At 40.5% G+C, this 23,188-nt stretch overlaps 1 protein-coding gene across 1 annotated transcript in view; it reads left to right on the top strand.

The window, feature by feature from the left end:
- cfap299 (cilia and flagella associated protein 299) overlaps positions 1–23,188 on the top strand; it is a 100,304-nt gene that overhangs the window by 37,151 nt on the left and 39,965 nt on the right. The window lies entirely within an intron of this gene.

Raw genomic sequence — 23,188 nt, 5'->3', positions numbered from 1 at the left:
TCTGTACTTTCCTTCCACTCAGACATTCTTGATATACACCCATGATGCATGTGTTTGTTTTCATTTTCTGCTGTCTTAGGTCTAATTTTTTGGCAGCAGTGCATTTACAACAAAAATTCTGACCCTCATTCGCCTTCTCGAAGGCAATTTTTTCTGTCCTGGCACCTAACCGGTGGAACGAACTTCCTCTGGGTGTCCGAACGGCCGAGTCGCTTGCTGTCTTTAAACGCAGACTAAAGACCCACCTCTTGCAAGAGTACTTCGGCAAAGTGTAGCTAGGTATCCATACAGACTTTTGTACTTGGCAGCACCAAGCTCAGAGTATCTTTTTAACTCTACAAACTATCTAAGGACTTTTTCTGAGTTAACAGTGAAGTCGCTCTGGATAATAAATGCCTTAAATGTCATATACATGTAATGGTAGTGGATAAAGCAACACAGATGGGGGGCAGTGTAATTGTAACGAGGCAGCTTGTGACTTACAATTTAAAATTATACGTTTTAATGAACTAAATAAGGTCAAAAACTATTTACAGAGCTGTTTTTGAGTGTTTTCCCACTATCTGGGATCCTCAAACAGATGTGGACAGCTGTAGCATTGCCAGGGTACATTTAGACAGTTGTGCCACTTAGAGACCTCTGACTTTAATTCAATTTATGTATCTAAAAATGTTTTATACTCTGTAAAAAATATTGTTTTTGCTTTAAATTGAGCTGACAGAAAAACAGAGATTTAAAAATGTGATGGTCATCAGTGGATGTGTGGATGGTCGGTCAGTGGATGGTTATCCTCTATGTTGCTTAGAGGAATAATAATTTATCGCAATTCTTATTTGGTCGCCATTTCGACAACGCTATAAGCCGCAGCAGGATTTTTGTCCCCATTAGAGTCCCCACTCTAATGCACGGCTTCTCATGACTTATTGCCTTATTTTGACATTGCTGATTGTATTACTATGGAGTGGCTGTGGTCTGTGATATATGTTGTCCTCTTCTGAAAGAGCTTTGTTTGTCATGGACTCAGGGCAAAAAGGACGTGCTTGGGGTTCTGACCTCCTACACGGGGCTAAGTGTTTATTATCACTACGGCTAAGACCACATGTCACTTGGGTCAAACGGTGACAGCATTACATGGCTTTAATAAAACAATGCTCCAACAAACACAAGGCCAAATAAATAAATGACAAATGGAATGTAAACCAAAACGGTGTTGTGTTCTGACCAGCCAGGGACAAGTATACATTGCGCCACAATTTGTCAAGAGGAGTCACAAAACCAGGGTTTTTTGTGACCCCTCGGTCGCCCCAAAGGGAGATGCGATTACGAGATCTGATGAGGTATACGTCGTCGGGCGAGTGTGGACACATTTCCCACCAACATGTTGACACTGTAAACAATACTGCGCTGCCACAGTAAGCATTAGAAGCCAGTGTTACCAAGGCTGATATAAAAGACTAAGTTGCAGCTTGCCCATTTCTCAAGTATTCAAAGAAACCGCTGCAGCTGAGGCCAAAAAAGAAAAAAAAAGAAGTTCTGAATCAGGCAGTGTCTAGTATACCTCTTCCTGTGTTTAGAAATGAGGAGGAGAAAAAACATCAGGACAAAATAGTGTTGTATATTACCAGCGATATTATGCTGACATGATCTCCCTACCCACCCCCCCACCCCCTTCCCTTTTTTTTTTTTTTTTTTGCTCTCCAAAGTGCTTCCTCTGATGAAAAATTGGGTTGGAAAAATGTTTATTTTCCTCTGCCCCCTGACCCCCCTTTCAAAATTAAACCCACATTTGAGCACTTAATACCACTTCCCTCAGAAGTTGTTTGAATAACAGGTAATCCTAATACAGTTTGACGAGGTTTGACCTTGTTGCTATTTAAATGTACTGCCACCAGCGTTTACTCATATGAGAAATATGTTCCTGAAGGTATCCAGTGTACATTCACATTACAGATGCCTGCTTTTTTTATGACTGGATTGGAAAATGGACTGTTTGTTTTATAGCCGTAAACATTGCCTGAGGTCGGCTGGTATTCACTGGTACACAGAACCGGCACTTCTACATTTGAATTCTTGGATGTGCCGTGACTTTCTCTCACCAGCTGCCAGTACTTTTTCTGCCCTTTCTATATGAGGTTCTGGGTGATCCATAAGGACACTAGATACGCTCACCTGTACCAGTCAATGACTGTACAAAACGTGGACAGCACACCAGCTCTTAAAGGTGAAGCCACCACAGATCTAGCGCCTTTGCTGTCGATTTGTAATGTGATGTGTAGCTTTGCCAATTCTCATATGTTTCAGTTCTCATTTTTCTCCTCTAAACTGTCTGTCCATCTTCAGTGTCTAATTCTAGCAGTTAGTTTTTTTTCTGTGCGAACAGTTTTAGCTTTATTTCTATAGAACAGAAGAAAATAGAACGACGGCGTCAATGTTTTCTACAGTCATTTTTAGAGGTGTCGGGTTCTTTTGACAAGTCTAAAAGAAGACAAGTAATAGGTAAGACTAACGCTAGTTAAGTTACATAATGTTAAAGCTGTAAAGTCTGTAGCAGCGGCCTGTTGCTTGCTGCTAAGAAAGAACAGGGACTGAGGCCGTCAACTGAGTGGAGTGAGTGTTTACACTTAGACATATAACAGTGCATACACAACAGGCTGTAGACACTGTAAAAGCAATTTCTCATTAGCAACTCAATTAAAAATCTTATATATCTGCTTAAAACAGTCCTTCTCAATTTACTAAACCTTTTCTGATACAATCTGCTTGTGACTGAGTTCTACTTCACTAAACAAAACGCTCTGTTGAATGAACTAATAAAGTGAAATTAACCGAACTAATAAGAACTTGTTCAGACAACCACTTCAGCAACTGTAGTTCACATAATAACATAACATAATAAATCAAATTGTCATAACAAATAAATTTGTGTTAGACGGGTATAGCTAAAAAAGCCCAATACTTAAGAAATTGGAAGTTCAATGAGGAAATGCTTTTAATCGTTATTCTATGCACAACATACATGCACACATACTGCTTGGTACACACAGGTATGCTCTTTGAAATATGACATGAGAAAATGAAAATGATGTGCACAGGCTGTGTGTGCACAAGCAGCTTTCTGGCTTCCCGGTTCGTGACTTAAACACAGCTAGGCGCTTGTGGCGTGTGTAATATTTACACCGTTCTGTGCTATGAACAGATACGGTGGCGCCACCGAGCTCGGAACATCATCGCGTCAGGCCTGAAACATCTCAGATCGAGCAGATCAAGCTAGCCAAGCGGGCAGGAAAGAGGTTAGTTCAGCATGAATTACCCACCTGAAACGCTCAACATAATCTAAGAATTCCACCTCCTTTGGGCTGCAGAAAGAACAGCAAGTGTTCTCTCACATTACATTACAGAATCACATTACAAAACTAATCTGCGGTGAAGCTGCACATTAGGACCACCCACTAGTGCAAGCTACACTGTAAAAGTAGTTCAGCCGAGCTTTCAGGATTGGCCGATCACACATGTCGTCACGGTACACGGTACATCAAAGCTACTGCTACCGCTTATGTGAATCATTAGGCTTTATGGGGGAAAAAAACAGTGAGACGTAAGCTAGTCTGCTAAAGCTGTTTTCCCACAGGAATCCTCACTGACTGATTCACAGTGACTTTACAGCTCTAAATAATGGTTAAACATTTTTACATGGTTAAAAATAATTTATAATAATTTTGTACCAACAGAAGTTGGAAATGCTAACTACATGACCCGCAACAATTTTAGCTGTGAATGGTTGGGTAAGTAGCTAGTATAGCTATTTACAAAAAAAAACTCAGGCTATTGTTAGCCACATAGAAATTTGCATATAACCCATCTGTGCTATGAACACACACATACACAAACTGGTAAACAGTAAGCGCATATGCCCAGGCTGCCGGATGGCCCAGGCTGCTGGACTGCCCTGGCTGCCAAACGGCCCTGGATGCGGGGCCTGGGGAGCAGTTGGGGATTAGATGCCTTGCTCAAGGGAACTTAGGCCATGTCCTGTCGGTTAAGGGGACCGAACATGCTGGTCAGGTTGCTCGTGCTTGTAGACCAGCTAAACTCAAACAAAAACCAACCCCATGCTGGTCAAGAGCTGCGCTGGTCATACAGCTTAACCAGCTTTACCAGCTTGAGCTGGCCATGCTGTTTTTTTTCCAGCAGGGGTTGTTTTTGAGTAGACATTGATGTTATCTGTGTAGTCACATGTTACCCTGAGGGGGCAGTCGTGGTCTAAAGGTCAGACAGATAACATGAATGTCTACTCAAAAAATGACCCCTACTGAAAAAAAACAGCATGGCCAGCTCAAGCTGGTAAAGCTGGTTAAGCTGAATGACCAGCGTAGCTCTTGACCAGCATGGGGTGTGTTTTTGTTTGAGTTTAGCTGATCTACAATCACGATCAACCTGACCTAAGCTAAACAACCTATATGACCAAGCATGACAAGCTGGTCGCCCACCATGACCACCATCACCAAGCATTTCGACCAGCATGACCAAGCATAGCCAAAATCAAATGCAATAGAAACAATGCTGGTCAGGAGCGGGTTAACCAGCTAGCTTAGCAGCATTGTTGTTATTTGAAGGTAAAATTGCTACTTGTTCCTTCAACATGAGATTATTAGTATGAAACCTTTAAGCTGTAGCATAGATTCTCTATCTGGTCTATTTTTACCTTTTTATTTGTTTGTTTATTTTATTTTAATTATGTGATGCAATTCATAGTTTTTTTTTTGTTTTGTTTTTTTTCCCCAAATAAAAAAAATGTTGTCTAGGTTAGCTAAGCTTGCTAAATCATTAGAGCTGCTTTCCCCACTTCCACCCTTTGTATCATGCTGAAGACCACACAGCATTTGTATACACACATTACTGGACCGTAAGTGTATTTGGACCTACGGACCACTCATATTGGGACCGTGGTCCTAACATTTGCTAATTGGCTGCCGTATGACGTCCAACTCATACCCGTCAGTCTTTCAAGAGAGCAGTCAACTAAATGACTCGCTAATCATCTGCTGACAGCTTAAAAAATGGCAATAAAACCGTTGTGTTTGTGCAGCCCAAAGGCAAAACCTGGAGCCTTGATTCTGTCAGGAAACATTCAGCGGTGACAGAAGCTAGCAAACCACAGCCGTCAGTAAACTTCTGTAACGACATCCAGCAGAATCTGGGTGTGCTGGATGGAGCGACTCCTGAGCCTTTGCGTTATCTATCCCATCAGCTGAACTCATAAAGTTCTCAAGCTCAGGCTACTTTGTGTTCTCTCTCTCTCCCTCTCTCTCTCTCCTCCCCCGGCCCTGTTGCGAAAGTTGCGCTGCTGCCAAAAGTCACACACAAACAAAAGGTGCACCTGGGCAGCTCTGGCATTATTTACTCTGGGTAAGAAGTTAAGTTTATCAAATCCAGGTCACACCTGTGCTAGGTGCCTCAGGGGCTCCTTTGTTGGGAGGTACACATTTGAAACCAAAGGTGCCCTAACCCCTCACCCACCCCTCACCACCCCCCAATCATCCCACCCACCCCACCCTGTTGTTTGTTTTTGCTCTTTAGCAAGCGATGCGATGACGTCAGCGCTTGTGCCCCATCTTCGTTCTCGCAGGTACAGGAGTTAGGAGGCCTATTCAGCCTACGGTAGATGACTCTTCAGCCCATTTACTCATTTCTATACTTTTCCATGAGACTGAAATTACATTCTACTTAGTTACACTTTAAATAAAGTCTAAAATAAAGTTTCTTGGCCTGAAAAGATGGCCGTACAAAAACGAAACCATTGTTAAGGAACCATTACATTATGTGGAGGAGGTTCTTTAAATGTTCCAAAAGCTAAAAATCAAATACTTATATACATTTTTGTCAAATATTTTACCAATAATGTCATCATATTTTATTTAACTACTATACTCTTAACAAAACGTTATATATAGAACTGAAAAAAGGCTTGTTCCCATTGTGGTGCTATGTAGAACCATTTTCAGTTTTTCCTTGTGTGGGATGAGCCATTTATTGAGACAAAAATCATTTAAGCATTCAGATGGTTCTTTGAGCTATCATTGTTCTATATAGAACCACTGTCTTTACTATAAAGTCCTTAAAGAACCCCCCTTTTGTAGGGGTGCACTCTTAGCAGAAAGAGTTCTATATAGTACTGAACCCTGTAGAACCACTGCTTTTCCTAAAGACCAAAAGTGTACTATATACTACTGACTAAGGGTTCTTTGACCCATTTTTGTGAAGAACCTTATTTTCTGTGAAGAAGAATTATTTAAACATTCAGCTGTTTCATTGTGTTGTTATGGTTGCCAATACTGAAAATACTATAGAACTGTTAAAGAACCCTTTTTTAAGGTTTGCCCTTCAAAGAATGTACTTTAAAATACTGAAAAATGGTTGTTTGACTTGGTTGTTTTTGTGACTCTAATGTAACCTTCCAACCTTTCCCATCTTCTTATTCATAGAGAAGAACCATTGCAACATTCAGTCATGGCTCTATATAGCCATATCCATTGCCATACCATTGCCTTTACCAAAGAACCCATATACAACACCCTTTTTTACAAGTGTTTTACAAGTGTATTGTATTCTCATGCACTACTGTGATATCCCATGTCATTAGTGGTGCTTACGTTTGATTTAAGGGCCTTACCACCTCAAATACAGAGACAGTTTTGGTTCAGAGGTGTAGGTAGTTGTAGAAAAGACATATAAGACCAGAGATATATGTGGACTTGTTTTGCTTATGACTGCTTATGAAGTCAGAGCTCCTTTGGAGAAAAAGGACATTGTTCCAAAGGGCTACTAGTCACAGGCCAGACCATGTGGAGCCTCAATTGCCTTTTGTTCTCGTCGAGTTAAAGCTAAAACCTAGATAACCTAAAGGCTGATAGTGTTGTGTCCTCAAATGTGAGTCCATTTACACACACTAATGAACTTCCAATTACTTCTAGACATGGTTCCCTTAAAGTAAACATTGCACTGATTATTAAGATCGATAGGAACTTTATATTTTCTTTGCTTTAAAAGACGATTGTTTCTGATGTGAGATGAAAATTTCATTATTCTTTGAAGAAGAATGGTTGAGAAGTTTGAAGTAAGCGAGACCTTGCTTCTCTTTTTACCCCGAAGGCCATTAAACAAGGTATAGAGTATAGAGGAAATCTAAAAATGAGAAGGGTATACTATATGGACTACTGCACTAAAATATCTACATATTCATTTTACTGCAGTTGTAAACCTACAGAAATAACTGCTATATTTCTCTGCTATTCTAGTCCATATTTTATAGATGTTTTTATAATGTCTTCTATATCAGCACTGCAGTGTGCTGAATGTTTTGCTGAAAAAAGCCTGAATGAAGTGAAATTTACTAGGTAACAATGTGGTGAAACTTCCTGTACAAAGCAAGTGTTTGTCTTTGGTCTGTGGACCCAGTACATTCTGTATTGATAAGCTTACTTCACGTATAGATAATAAGGTGGTCAGTCATGCAGTCCAAAGATCACATTTAGCATAGAAATGAGGCAAATTCCCAGCCATATAGCATTACAGTCAGTGTGTGTGAGTCGGTCAGTCTGTCCTTTGTCCTTGTCATAGCCAGTAAAATAACAATAGCATGTTGGTTTCAAAGCACTTGACCAGAGGTGAAAGCACCTTCGAAAAAGAGTCATGCAGAGCTATCATGTGACCCTCGTCTTGAAAGCCGTACAGAAATTTTCAAAGGACCCAGGGGAACGAGGTATATGACCCCCCTCGTTTAGCCTTTCATAGAGTGGACAAAGACATCCTTTGCTAAAATGTGTTGTATGAGAATATTTTAAAACTTGACTATATAGCCCGTTGATGTTTCTATGGAAACAAAAGCTCTCTGCTAATTGAATGCACCATCCCTGACAATATCTGATTTTTTTATGTACATTCACTGCCATGCAAAAGTATTTAGCCCCAATTGAGTAGGTTTTATTGAACTAACTGAATAATTCTGTTTGCATTGGTGCTATGGAAGTTTACACAGATGGACAAAGACACGGTTGGATTTAATTGGTCTCTACCTGTAGATAAAACATTTTCTGAATACAAGGTCCAAGAAATTACCAAGAAAGTACCATTTATTAGACTCAACTTAATTAAAAATAAAAACGTGTACAGGCTAATAGTCTTTGGAAATCCCAATTAAATCTGTTAAATCAACTGTGCGATAATGGAAGCTGCATCACACCACCCAGGCACTCCCTAGACCTCAGGCCTCAGCATCGGTACTTAATGTCAGAGCAAGACAGAGACTTGTGAGGGAAGCCACATACAGGCCAACTATCACTTTGAAGGAGCTCCAGAGTTCAGTGGCTGAGACTGAAGTTAAGGTGTAACCAGTCAGCATTAAATTGGTCTGAATGAGAGGGTGGCCAGAAGGATGCAATTACTCAATCAAAGCAAATGTGGTGTTTGCCAGTGTTTTGTGGTCAGATGAGACACAGATATAAAATCAAACTCTTTTTTTATAACTGGCATTGTTACAAAGCGGCTTTACAGGAATCCAGTAATAGACCCCTTGGTGAGCAAGCCAAAGGCAACTGTGACAAGGAAAAACTTTTCATGGTTTTGAAAACTTGCATGACTCTGTCCCGACAACGATGTCAAGTTTTTAGATGTAGAGGGTTACAAATGCAGTAAAATGACTAAAATGCCGATGTTGACCATTGTACTAACAGGAAATAGCGCCACAGAAGGTTTACAAACCGGCATGCTCTCACAGGTTAGTCTTTATGCTGGTACACATACTCCGCTTTTTAACCCCTACATCTAAAAGCACATGCATTTGCATTCATTCACAGTTTGAATTGAGCATAATGACAAATATCATGACTGCACTGGTGATAAACTTGACTTTCTTGAGACATTTTAGAGCGTATTAATGCAGAATTTATTATTAGCCCATCAGGACATGCACTGTGGAGAGGGAACTGTGCTGCTCTGTCAGGATTGAAAAGAATTGAAGTAAAAGATTTAAGTTGGAATAAACATTTTTTTGTTTGTTTTGTCAAAATAGATGGAAGTTATTGTTGTATGTAATACCACATTTATATTATTGTGCACCAAATCATTAGTCCGTTTAGCTGGTTTAGCTAAGAGGTACCACACAAACTAGTTAGAGACATTCTTTGCCTCAAACTCACTAGTCACCCACCATCTGCAGAGCAAAATCACTGAACTGAGGGAAATTTTGGGAAAGTCATTCTAAAAAAGAAGAGGCGGCACACTGGCAATGCAAGTGCACAGCTATTGAGGTTGTGGGGTCAAGGTCTGCTCCGATCACGGCCTGTGAGGTGTTTGGTGTAATTTCCTCTAGGTGTGAGTGTATGTGTGTGATCTTTTGCCCAATGATTCCGGGTATGCTCCAGACCCACCACGACCCTGACCAGGAGGAAGCAGATAAGAGGATGGATGGATGGATGCTGATGTGTAAAATAATAATAAGCTGATGTCTCAGTCTGTTTATCTAAACCTTAGCACTTGTGTTAGTAGTATTCAAATACTGTTGCCTCGAACAGTAAACCATATACCTGAGTACCTGTGTGCAACGAACAGTTTCAAATCCCCAGTGATGAAACCTGTGTGTTGTGTCATGAAAAAAATAATAAAATGTCATTAAAAGTTCAAGTAATTGAGTAATACGTCTTCTGGATGATCCCTCCTGAAACTCTCCTGCACTTTTAAGCCATTTCCTGTGTTTTGTGCTCAGATGTATTAGGAAAGAAGTTCCACAACCAGCACTATATAGTGACACGTTTGATGTTTCCTTCAAAGCCCATAGATGGAGCCCAGATCCCGTCCCTCCATTTTCTCAGCACATATTTGAGATAATTGGCTGCAGTTAGAAGAAGCAGCTGCCATTAATGAAAAGCTTGATATCGTCACTGTCGTTGTCGAATCCCCGAAATTAAAGGCTCAGTGCACATAAGGTCCAGTTCTGTCATTGTGGCTCATCGACCATACTATAAATTGTAATGCTGTTATCCAAAATCAAGGCAGACAGAATCCGGACGTAGCAGGCCGTTTCCAGCACGTTGGCGGCCATGATGCCCTGCGACTCCCCATTGCGGCTGCCCCTGACATTGAATGTTTGCTTGATGGTTTTCTGTTCTCCACCCCTTGTCGTGAACAGCTGCGATGGCTTTCCGAGCATCATCTTAAATACGCGCCGAGCATTTCTGAGACCGGATGAAAAAGGATCCGCTTAATCTGATCTCTAAAGGCTCTGGGTTTTGTACTTTCGGCTTGTCACATTCTCCGAATGTACTTACGGGGTTGTGGTCAAAGGCCGACATATAGGTAATGTCTCATCTGGATTTGCTCTTGGAGAGATTGGGCTCCCTAATAAGCTCTGTACCTTATTTCAAAAAGAAGGAGAAATTCCAGCCTTGTGTGTTTTAGGGGAAGATGGATTGGGGTGCTGTATCGTTTTCAGCGACACTCCTTGCTAGTAGGACATTTGAGGACGGACGGAGGTGATTTATTGAATTGTTTTGGTGATGACCTCTAATTGAATACAGATCCCTGTCATTCTAATCATATCTCAAGATTAGGAAAATAGCATCTCAGACAGAATAATCATCACATCGAGCTTTTGGCTTTTCAGCTTTTTAACCCTTGAAGGCAAAAGGCATGTTGTCATTTGATATCACCCATAACTTATTGAAGTGGGCAGAGAGATTCAGTGAAAGTGCGGATTCTAACAGAAGTGGAGGACTTTTATTAGGGAATTGGACTTTTTTGTTGTACATAGATATTGTTGTACATAGTTCTAAGTAAGTGCAGACTATTAAAATTGTACCAGAAACCAACAGAAACAGTACTTCTGCACTAATTAAAGGTGTCCTAGTAGTGTCAACCTGTATTTTCCTTGGCATAGTTGAAAAATGAGAGTTTGCAATATGGATGTGACATACCGTGAGCCTTAATCGCTGTTGTGTCTTCACTGAAAAGTAAAATGGGTCAGTTCCTAAACATCTAAACTGTTACATAACACTTACACCCAAAATGTACATACACCCAGCTCACAAAGACAAAGCCTTTCAAGGCTGAATTTAACAGATACTTGAGTAGAACGTGGAAGTGAGGCTGAAAAGGCTAAAAGCTAACGATATGCCTACTGGAGAAGAGAGAAAAGTAGAGGATGTGTAGGCAAAGCAAGCAGCTGCTAGGCTAAAAGCTAGCCCAGCTGACCGAATACAACCTCTTCAGCTAGTTATCCTCACATCTGACCAAGAGGACTGCTACACTATCTGGTAATACTCTGAAATAATGATTACAAATTAAATATGCTTATATGCTTACAAATATGTACACGCTTGGTTTTAGTTTATGTTGGCACACTATGTACAATAGGGCATGTGCTTCCTCCAAGACATGTGAAACAACTGCATCTTTTCGAGCGAACATTATCGCCTTGCCATTGGACAGCTTAACACATTAACTTCCAACAAACTCCACTCCCAGAGAGAGTGAAACCAATAATGCTCTATTGGACTGCCAGCCATGGATGCTCGGGAGCCCAGCGTCAGTGTTTCTAAGGGTGTGTTTATACTTGTAGTTTGGTTCCCTTGGTCCGGAGCAAGCAAAAAGATGATACATTTTAGTCCTGGTTTGCTTCATATTCATAGTGACAAAAAATAGGGAAAAAGGTGATGTATAACACAGGTATGTATGATCCATGCAATAACGAGCGGGACTTAAATTGCAGCACCGCATCATAGCGGGTTAACATCCCGCAGGTTGTGGCTGAAGCAGGTGAGTAATATCTCTCCCTGGAAGAAGTAGAGCTCAAAGCGGGCAGGAATAAATATAGCCTCTGCACCCTTATAGCACCCTTAAACCTGTCTTATTAAATCATGTCATCTTGATTAGTATTAATCCAAGTTTTTGTCTGGAACAGCGCATGTAAAGTAATAATAATGTAAAGTTTACATTATTGTGGCTGCATACCAGCTCACAGACGCTTTTATTGAGGCAACCACACTAATGAATGACAGTTCTTATGGTGGCTAGTTTTGAAACACAAAGGAAGTAACAGGGCATGGACAGGGCATGGTTGATACTGGATTTTGCAGGCAGAGCTGACCCTATGTCCGTGCAAAAATCTAGCTGCAGGAACACGTATAACACTTCCTGCATTTATGTCATTTTAGATGCTTTTGGTTTGTACTGTGTTCGTACTTCAGTCAAACCGCACCAGAGTTTGTTTAGAAACAGGCCGAGCCCCACCTGCTCAGGCGGTCTCAGCTTCGCTTGTTTGGTTCGAAAGGCAGTGTTCATACTTACTCTAACGAAGAACACTAACAATGCTCTCTCACCAGGGTTCGTTTTAATCCAGCTGACAAGTATAAACACAGCCTCTCTGATACCTCAACAAACTATTTTATGCTCTTCAGATATATGGGCTAGCAAAGGAACCCATTGAACCCAGCAGGGTCAAAACGACAACGCTTATGTCTAATTATGTCATATGTAGTGCTGAAAGTCCATTTTTCCACTACTACGTTTTATCCAAGTGGCTCTGATTTGTTTTTTTTTCTTCAAAACCAATAAATTGCACTCCCCAATTCTGAGTTTTGGTGCCATGACCCCACAGAATTAGAACCAGAAGCCCCTGCAAGACCTGTGCCTGAAACCAGTCAATTGGTATCAGAACTATAGAAGAACTGCAGCAACCACTGATCCCTGCGTGCTCCTCTAAAATATTAGCGACACCATGGAGGATGCCTGGCCGTCCTGTTATGAAGATCCCTCCGTTCTTTCAGTGCATTCCTTTCATCCTTCACTTGATGTTCACTTGATAGCTTGACCGTGCACCTGTTTGTCAGCCGTGGTTATGGAATTCCGTCTCGTCCGCTTTCCGACATCACAATGTTATTCCTGCTACTCCCATCCACAGCCATCATTTTTCAGCATGACACATGACATGTGTTCTCGTACGTGTAAGGAACCGTTTAACCTCGGTGCACTGAAGGGTTCCTGGCTCCTCTTTCTAAGGAATGTACACCTGCTCTATCACAGCCCAGAGAGCGGTGGAGATCTCGTTTACGTTGAGAACAATCATCAAACGCTTTGCTTGAACGCGGCTAGATCGTAAGTGTTGACCTAAAGGGGCTCTTCTAAGTGATGCCTGAGGGACCTCTCAGTGGTCGATTCTTATAAGATATTTTATGAATAAGATACGAGTGTAAGTAACCAGTTCAAAGTTCAGGGTTTGTAGAACTGTACGTCCAACAATTTAGGGACCTTCATTGGAGCTATGTTGAGTTGCTAAGATAAAAAAAAAGGTTTGCCTGCCGTGATGAATTCTCTCATCTAGCATTGAGCAAAGGTTCACAAGTTCCCTCGTGAGTGGTATCACATCGCTCTGAACGCAGAGTTATGGCTGGGTCTTTTGCGCTGGACCTCCGTTGTTGGTCAAGGCTGACCATCCAACTGGGAAATGCAATTACACTCGAGCGGGCTTAGGAGCACACGGAGCACATTCTTTGGAATCCTCTTTGTTTTATCACCACACAGTGGCCTGCTTAGATGTGTATTATTCCACCTGAGTAAATACTGTACAGCATTTCTCCCACATAGGTTTGAACAGGACGTGGACGAGGGGGTTACTCTCTCGGTCGCTCTCTTGATCTGACTTTCACTTTTTAATAACAACTGACTCTTCCCCGTCCTACCACAGCTTATGAAATGCCTTTTTAGTGGACATCCGTTTGGCAGAAATTTAGACATTTCTGAGAAGTATGAGCTGAATTGGGCGAGGTGTGCAAGGTTAATTCCCAGTGAATTACTGACATACTTCTATGTGCGGACAAATAAATTCCACTCGTTGTATAAGTTGATTTTGTATAACGGGTTTCAAAGAACTTGACAAGCCAAATTCCTCGCATTGTTGCTTCTACTTGTAATGTGTAATAACAGTTGCACCAGATGGCCAGATCATGTATGGTCCATCTGCTAGCAAGTCGGATTGCATTAAATTAATGAATCGGTTAAACCTGATACTCCACCTTACACTCTGAAAACTGAAGACTCTCTGCACGTTGCCTTTAGGACTAATTTCAAAATGAACTCAGACAATGAACAGTGATAGCTCCATTATCAGTCACTGCAGATTACTGAAGTGAGATTGATATAGTGTGTAAACACTGTTTAAAGATTCGAAGCATGCCATTTGCTCCTCAGTCCATGCAGTCCATAAATGGGAAAAAAGCCTGTTTTTATAGTTTTTGTGATGTTATAAAAACAAATGCATTTCTGTATAAACTCACCCCCTTTCCGCCCACCGCAGTTTACTCCCGCCAGTTCGCACTGAAGTTATTATAAGGAGTGTTTCAGGCTGGAGTACAAGTCAGCCAATCAGAGCAATGTCATGTATAATCTTATTTCTACCAGAAAGACTCCAGAGGAGTGCAGGTGCACAAAAATCAAATTTTAATCTTGATAAGGTTTAACAATGTGATAGATCTTGGTAAGGCCCAGGTCTTGTAACATCTGGACCCTACCCTCTGGGCAACCAGGCCGGACCAACTTGGAGGCGACGGGGAGGAAGTAGAGAAAAGCAGCAGAGAGGGCGAATATTGGTCGGGATGTTAAGTTATGTAGTATTAGTCTCCTGGTACAGCTTACGCAGAAGCTTTTATATCCGTATTAAAAGCAGCAGAACAAAATCTAAGAGATAAGCTAAGCATGGTAAATGGTCATGTTACACTGATCATGGCCATACAAACATCATAAGCGGACCTCAGGGGACAATACAAGAAAGAAATTGCATATGGGCTCGTTATTGTATCATTTAATATATCTTGAGACCTTTAAATTTGTGGGGATTTAGAGTGTTAGGGATCTACAACAAATGTTTACATCTACTTGAGTAATGATACACTATATGGACAAAAATATTGGGACGTCTGTTCATTCATTGTTTCTTCTGAAATCAAGAGTATTGAAAAAAAGTGAATCTGCTTTTGTTGGAATAGCTACCATCTCTACTGGCCAGGGAGGAAGGCTTTGTACTAGAGTTTGGAGCAGTGCTGTGAGGATTTGATTGCAATAGCAACAAGAGCGTTAGAGAGGTCAGGATGTTGGATGATCGTCATCCCAACTTATGGGGTGGAGCACCAACCATCATTCCAGAGAACACAGTTCCATTCCTCCACAGCTCAATGTTTGTCCAAGCTTGTCAAGCATTAGGCCAACAGGTCCATGTTTATCTGCTGCAGAGAGTCCCTGTTCTATTGGCATTACTTCTCAACAAGGACTAGACAAGCTGTGTGCATTTGCACATCTATGTCAGCAATTGGTGAAGTGCATTCATTAGATGGGCTGTCCACAAACATTTGGACATATAGTGATCATTGGGTCAAGCCTACCAGAACAGCCCCCCTTCAACTCAATGAGGTTCTGTGGCCCGAAGTACGATTAGCAAATTTCCCATTCTGAGAAAACCAGGCCCAGCCCGGTTTGTAAGCGTTCAGTGCCGAACCATGTCCGCGTGGAAAATCCACCGGAGCAGTTACTCATTCATGCTCAGAACCGCTTGACCCTGCAGTTGAAAAGCGGCCTTCATCTGTTTTAAAAGGCCTAATTTGTGTCTGGAAAATCTGAGTTTATAATCTGATGCAATCCTTGTTGGCCTCTGTTGGTGAACCTAACTGACATATTTCACTCCTCATCCTGCACATGTTCCTAAGTGTGAATGTGTCATCACTCTGCTTTTGAGCCTCACTTATCAGCTTCCTGCTCCCAGCCACCATCTGGCCAAGCTGATATCACGGTGCTCTTCTTGATGTAAGAGTCTTCCTTCTTGTTTAGTTTCACCTCCTGACAAACCAAATCTACTCATCTTCTCCAGACAGAGCAAGGCCTGCTATCTGTCTTTGGAGACGGACAGCAGTGCTAAAGTAAACACGTTTTAGTGGTATAAAGACCAGGCTCCAACTACCAGCTGAATGATAATGGACTAACTGCACATATATATTTAGTAAGTGAGTAAATATTTTAGCTTTACATTGCATGTGGTATATTGACATTAGAGCAGGGCTGGAGCATGGCAGATGTGAGTATCACAAGAGTTAATAGTTTTACTGCCTCTCTCATGGCACTTGAATAAATGTCAGTTAAGGGTGTAAACAGATGCCTTCAAGTTGCAATTGGCCTGGAGCAATTTTGTATGAATCATATTATATTCATAAATAAGTGTTTATTAAATAATGACTTTATTTTATATATTTTGTAATTAATATAATATCAAAAAATAAATTAATAATAATATTAAATAATAAATATGTTAAATATGTTAAATAATAATATTTAACAAACAATGCACTCATTTTTGGGCAAAAAATCTAATCTAAATCTATATCATATTATATTATAAAATACATACTTATATAAGACAACAATATATAAGAATAAATCTGAACAATCAGAATAAGAAATACATGTATTTCAGCTTAATGCACTACTTTGTAACTAAAATAAAATTCGAAAAAAAAAAAATTTAATACCTGAATCAATTCATCGTATAATATTTAAAGTTCTACATTAATTATACATAAATTATACATAATATAATAATTATAATGTTTTATTATATATTTAATTCACCATACCATTGAAATGTTCCCCATGCCACTGGTCATTGAAAACACTAAAACGTTTTCTTTTAATGGCTCATCAATGACGATCATATTTGTGCATTTGTCCAGCGTTTTCTTGGAATTCAAACCTCACCTTTACTGCCACTGTTCCTGTTAACTCCCATTTATTTCAAGTCTTAATAAATGTTGTTGTTTTTTTTATATAACACTTTGACTAGGACTGTGAACAAGCCATAGACTAGCAAATGTATTTAGTTCTGTGATCTTGGTCAAATTAATCCCGGGACCTGTAATCTTTTGGGGAACTTTTGCTCATTGCCTTTTTTAACTCCATTTTTTACACTTTTAACATTAAAAAGAATGTTTCATCTTAAACCTTATTCCTGTGAGAGATCAGGGGTGCAACTGTATATATAGAAATCACACACACATTGTGCTGAACCACCCCTATACTGAGGTACTATACTAAGCTACACTTCCACTTTGGAGAAAGTAGAAAGAAGTAGCAATGAACTGGTCTGAATTTGGTTCCAGGCCATTTCAGCGTATACCACAGCCAGGAAAGAGTTGTGAAAACACTAAACCCACGGGTCCACAGTGCACCGGCGCAACTGCTTCTGGGTCTCATCTGCAGTCCGAGGGGTGCTTCTCGCTGGAGTTGCAGGCCAATCCAAACAGTGTCATGTTTGAACACCTATTTCCACTGGGAGAGGGGAAAAAAAGAGCTGCAGCGCTTTAATCAGAATCTTACAAACAGGCAGGCCTTTGATAACGGCCCACGCTGTCCATTTATCTTACTTCACTGAAGGGTGTGCTGGCTTATGTCACCCACTTTGATCCTGCTTTTTTGGAACACAACGTCGGACATATCTTTCCTCTGCGGTGCTGCTCCTGATAACGACCCTTAGTTCGGGATGTGTTGCAAAATCCGCTAAAGAAATTTTAATCCCTGACACTTCCTCCTTCTGGTGTGAGATATGGGCTATCTCTCTACTGGTATAGCCATAGTGGGCTGTTTGTTTTCTGAACCTGTCATAACCGTTGTGACCTCCTTGGCTAAAGAGGAGCTGCAGCACTGTATATACAGTGCTGTGAAGTAGTAGGGCAACAATATTTGTCTTGGACGCACTCCTAGTGATGAGGCCAATAACAGCAACAGGTCTCTTGGCAGGTGTCATGGATGGGGGTTCTTACAAAAACGCAGTCACACTGCTTTGCATCTGTAGCGGAAGAGGGGTAACTCGAGCGTTTACAGAGCAAAGCCACGCAAATCATGCTTACTTTGACTTTGATTACGGTTCCTTTAAGGGACATTTAACATGAGTATAGGTGCTTCCACCACCAGTTTCCACACCTGGTTCAACAAATTAGTCACCCTCCTCAGCCAAAGCCCAAGGTAATTAGCCAACGCAGGGCCTGCACTGCATACAAATGCATGTGCTTCAACACATAGTTAACCATTGGGAGTTATTCATCGTAAAAAGACCAGTAGTAAATCTTCAGATCCACAAAAAAAGAAGAAAAATCATTTATGTTTGGTTGCATATAATAATCTTTTACCTCAGCCTCAGTCTGTAATGTAATAGAGAGTATTTGTTAAGTCATTATGTGCAAGTAGTCAGTCAACTCTGTTAGCATGACCTCTGCACCAAGTCCACCCCTAAAAAGGCTGCTTCTAGGGTTCTGAAAGCACTTCTGCTACTGTATTGATTCAAAGAACCCTTTTTGCTAAGTGTCTGAGAGATGTCACTTACCAGTGTTATTGGGTTATGCTATGGACTGTGTTGTGTACTAACCCGTGTGATGCTCACTAGGGCACAAATCATGCATTATCACACCATTTTTTTATAGGGCTGATTTGTTGGTTTCTTGCCATGAACCTAAACTTTAGGCACAGTCTTCATATTTTGTCCACATCCACCTCTGATAAGTAGTTGGGATTATTGTCCTGTTGGAACTGTTTGTTCAATCTACTAGAAACAGTCTACCAGACCATGATGCTACCACCACCAAGTTGGTACAGGGTTCTTGGGGTCGGATTTCTTTACATTTACTCCTCCAAAATCTGACTATATAACACTGATGGCTTTTTCTTGTAGTCAGCTGAAAACTTTAGTCAAGTTTAAAGATGTCCATTTTGGAGTAGGGGCAGCTTTTCAGTCCATGGTGATGCTTTTTTTTTTGTGATTCCTGAGTTGTTACTGATCATCAAAAGTAATTTCTCCACTAAGCAAACCTTGGCAAAGTGGCTACACCTTCCAATTGCAAGTACTTATGTAAAGTTGTTTGAAATTATGGTCTTGGAATCTGCTAATGTTTCGAAATGGTCCAAGAGACATTCCTGACTTCGGATCTTCACTGAGCTCCTCGGACTTTCCCATTATACTGTTGTTTTATTCTACCCCAGAAAAAGCTCAGTACTGGCATGCCTTTGCTGTGTGGACAAAACAACAGGTCCTTAGAGTTTAACAGGTTAATTTTCCTTGGAACACCCTTGGCTTGAGTTCAAAGATAAACACTTGTGGCCTATGAGGACAGATCCTGCTGTTTTTAAGACATGGAGAAGACAATGAGAATACTGCCAGCCCAGCGGTACCTTGTTAGCCAGGCCCAGAATTAGCATCAGCTTCCTGTTTAGCACATGATTAGCGGCAGGCACAGTGCAGTGTTTACACTGAAGCAGCCCATGGCCTTTGAGAGGTAAGCTTATAACAAGTGGGCCATGTTTTTTTTCCAGTGACACATATAGCTGCCACTTATCCAGATCAACTCCAGGGCAACCACTGGCCAGGCTCAACGATCAAAAAACTGATACTGAAAACAGTCTAGTTTGCAAAGGGAAATTTATGATAATGGGTTGTTGAATAACTTTGAAATTACAGGGAGACTAACAAAACTCTGGTTAGCCTCACAGTGCAGCATTCATTAGAGTTCTTCAGTCTTTAATGGCTGCAGGTGGGACCTGTTAGGCAACGAGTCCTGTGGCAGTTAACCCTTGTTATCACCACACATCACTAAGGTCCTTTCAACACATTTTGAGCCACTTTATTGTATTTATAGCTGCCATGAACTGTCAGCTATTTGTCACAATGATGGTGAAAAGGTCCGCCTGGCTAGGTATTACTACAAACATCTTTACACATCTTGTGCATGTGCATTTCTACAGACCACTGGCTGTTACAGACCACAATTATTTTCACAAGCGGAAAAAAAAAAAGACTCACCACATTTAATAAATGGCACAGTACCCAGACTTCATATGTTTACTTTTCTATTAAAATTAACATATTAGTATTAGTATAGATTATTCATACAAGTATCTATTTGCATAAGAATGGGTCAAATATGGGCAAAATAGGATTTTCCCTGATATCTAAAAAGTGGTGAAAAGAAGAAAATGGGACAACAACTGTGCAAGATTTGGTAGTCGATTAAACTGTTGGGGACCATCAGATAAACAGTAAAGCTTTCATCCACTCACTTCAAATCTGAAAACATCCACAGGTGTTTCTGTTCATCCCTCAGCTGTGAGAAGATGACTCGGCGCTGCGGGTCTGAAAGGTTGTGGTCTTGATTAAGAAGCCCTTAAAAAGCAAACAAACAGAGAAAAAGAACAAAGAACGTCTGATCAAATCAAACTGCTGAAGCTGCTGGTGTGGGCTGACCACCCCAGAGTCTAGACCTCAAAATCATCAAATGTGTTTTAAGATTACATGGATAATGCAAAGCAGAAATGCTCCAACTTCTAAACTTCAGAGATTTCTATAGAAAACACTCAAAGGTGCAGAGGTTGCGTTGTGAGCCATCCCAAATCCTAATTGTCATTAAAAACTGTCCACCATGATCAGTTTCAGTCATTTGTCTGCAGACCCTTCACTGGCTTTCTGAATTTGCTTGCTGGATCTAAAACCCTGGTTTTTGCCTGTGAAAACAAAAAATGGAATAGGCCCAGAGCCTTTCAAGCTTTTGCTAGAGCTCAGCTTGATCAATTATCCTTTAAGATGCATCCCGATGGCCTAGTAGATCAGGTACAACAAACATGACGGTCACATGACCTCATTTAACCAAGCTGACTAGCGTGTAGATCCACATGATTAGCAGATCAGACTAAATACAATTTTTGATAGTTTCCCTTTTTAAAGTTTAACCATGTAAAATGTTCAGAACAATGTTAACTCTCACTATGACGAGACATGTGACCTAGAGCGCTGTGTGAAGAGATACTCAGACCCTAAACCTGAAAAAAAGTGAAGTTGTGAAGTTGTTTTGGTGTATGACATGGGTTTAGCAGAGTCTCGGGTTCACAAAAGTAAGAATGTAAGAATAAAATAGTTTATATAAACAGTAAGAGACAGATGGCAGGTTTCTGAGCGTCCGTTGGTCAGTTTTACACAGAACATGGATTTCGCTACTTACAGAAGGGAAAAAGATGACCAGCACACAAATTCACCAATTAAACCCGCCAAGAGGCAGAGATGAGTATCTTGACTCATTTTCACAGTGTCGTAACTCCGAATGAGAGTCACATACAATCTGACAATAAGATTTGATCAATGATTTGAAGTTTGATCTGCGTTTGAAGTGTTTCTGCGCTACATTATCGCAAAGATATTAATAGAAACAGAGAAACCTCGCATTTGACGCACCGGCACATTCATAGACTCCAGAAGGTTAAAGAAGTGAACTTAAAGGTTCTTGAATTATTGACAGCTTTCCAAAAATGCTTATGTATGGTTCTTTTATGGCAAGGCTCAAAGGCCGCTTTGTAGCACCTTTACTTTTAAGAATTAAACATTGGAAGAGCTGACTAAATGTGCACCCACATGAGAACCAGGTCAGACTAAATCAAGGTTTTTAAAGAAAGAAAAAATGGACCCATTTTCGGTTCCATAAAGAACCGTTTTTGTAAAGATGTGAGTGTGAAGGACCTTTCAATTATTAAAGAACTTGTATATTCACTTATCCAAACTTTTTTAAAGGTTCTTCACATACATTTCTTTTTATAAACGTGTTTTTTTTTATGGAACCAAAATGGTTCTTCTATGGCAACCCTTTGTAGCACCTTTAATTTTAAGACTCTGCTGCTTCCAAAATGGAAATCAGTCTACACTCCTTAAAATAAAGGTGCTACAAAGGGCTTTTCGAGTGACATCATAGAAGAACCACTTTTGGTTTTCCTAAGAAACCATGTTTATAAAAATAAAAGTGTGAAGAATGCATTAGGTTTAATGAACCTTCCACTGATGTAAATGTTCTTTACATCAATTTAAAGGTTTACATTCGTTTAAAGCTTCTTCATCACTCGAAAACTCCTTGGTAGCAACTTAATTTTTTAATGAATGGACCCAACGTTACTGATTTACTATTTGTGCAAAGCAAGGAATATCTTTTGATCTTGTTTGTAGCCTGAACACAGTGAAATTCTGTGAAAAATCTTGTTGTGTCGTTTATTCACGCTATGCGTGCTGTGGACTGGCCCTACCACTATTGATAATCACCAAATGTATTTGTTAAATGGTTTGAACCTCTCCAGCTGCAGTAATCCTACAGGAACCCACTGTGTACATGTAATCCGGATCCAACAAACAAGTTTTGCTTGGAAATATTTACAGCACCATTCAACAAGAAGAGGAACTCCTGAAGAAGGTAGAAACCTAAGTGTAATGTATATGTGAGGATTTCTCCTCGAATACGAAAATGAGGCAATATCATGTGTGGACTGTAAGGCCTGTGTGAACAGTTTATCAGTTTGGACAGGATCCATTTAAGGTTCAAGGCATAACATTACACAGAACAGTTTGTCTATGGTGCAGAAAAGCCCTGCTGGCTGTTGGAAAAGACCCAACTAAGAAGCGTCCTTTTTCTGTTGCCCTGCCTCCATTATATCCACATTTCCCTTCATTTAGCATATCAGTGCTCGTGCGAATTCCTCCACTTGCGTAAGCAGAACCACAGCGCTCCCACAAAAACAGGCATGCTTTCAGGCATGCTGAGACATCACTTAAAAAAAAAAAAAAGTCACACTGGAACTTATTTGGCCTTCCCGACACAATCAATTAAAAGAACGATTTCTCCCCTGCTTGTGTTGACAGACTAAAGCCTAAAAAATTCAAATATCACTTTCATCACATGGCTGCAGTTTTTATTCTCATGATCTTCTAGCTGAAAGCTGTACAGTCCACATCTTCTCGTAGCCCTCAACAACTTCCAGGCCTGTACTTGATCCCGTTAGGTGGGTGGCAGTGGTGAGTGGTAAAAGTTGTGAGGCTAAGCCTGGTTTCTCCATTAACATTGAGGTCATAAAGTTGTACTTATGTCTTCATTATACCGTTGACATAATAATCCTGTTTTACTCATCATGCACAACGCAAAATATGTATTATTGTCGTAGTTGTTTGTTGTATATCTGAAAGTAATTCCCACTCTGTGGGTTCGGCCGTTGGATGAAGTCATGTTTGCCTAAAGATCCTAAATATAGGGCAAACTTGTCTTCCTGCTTAAGCCTATCTTACTCTTCAAAGGCCTAATCATAT

This window comes from Salminus brasiliensis, chromosome 20 (genome assembly GCF_030463535.1).
Source record: "Salminus brasiliensis chromosome 20, fSalBra1.hap2, whole genome shotgun sequence".
Lineage (NCBI taxonomy): Eukaryota > Metazoa > Chordata > Actinopteri > Characiformes > Bryconidae > Salminus > Salminus brasiliensis.
Note: the sequence above shows the minus strand (reverse complement) of the source record. Positions and strands in the feature narration are given on the sequence as shown.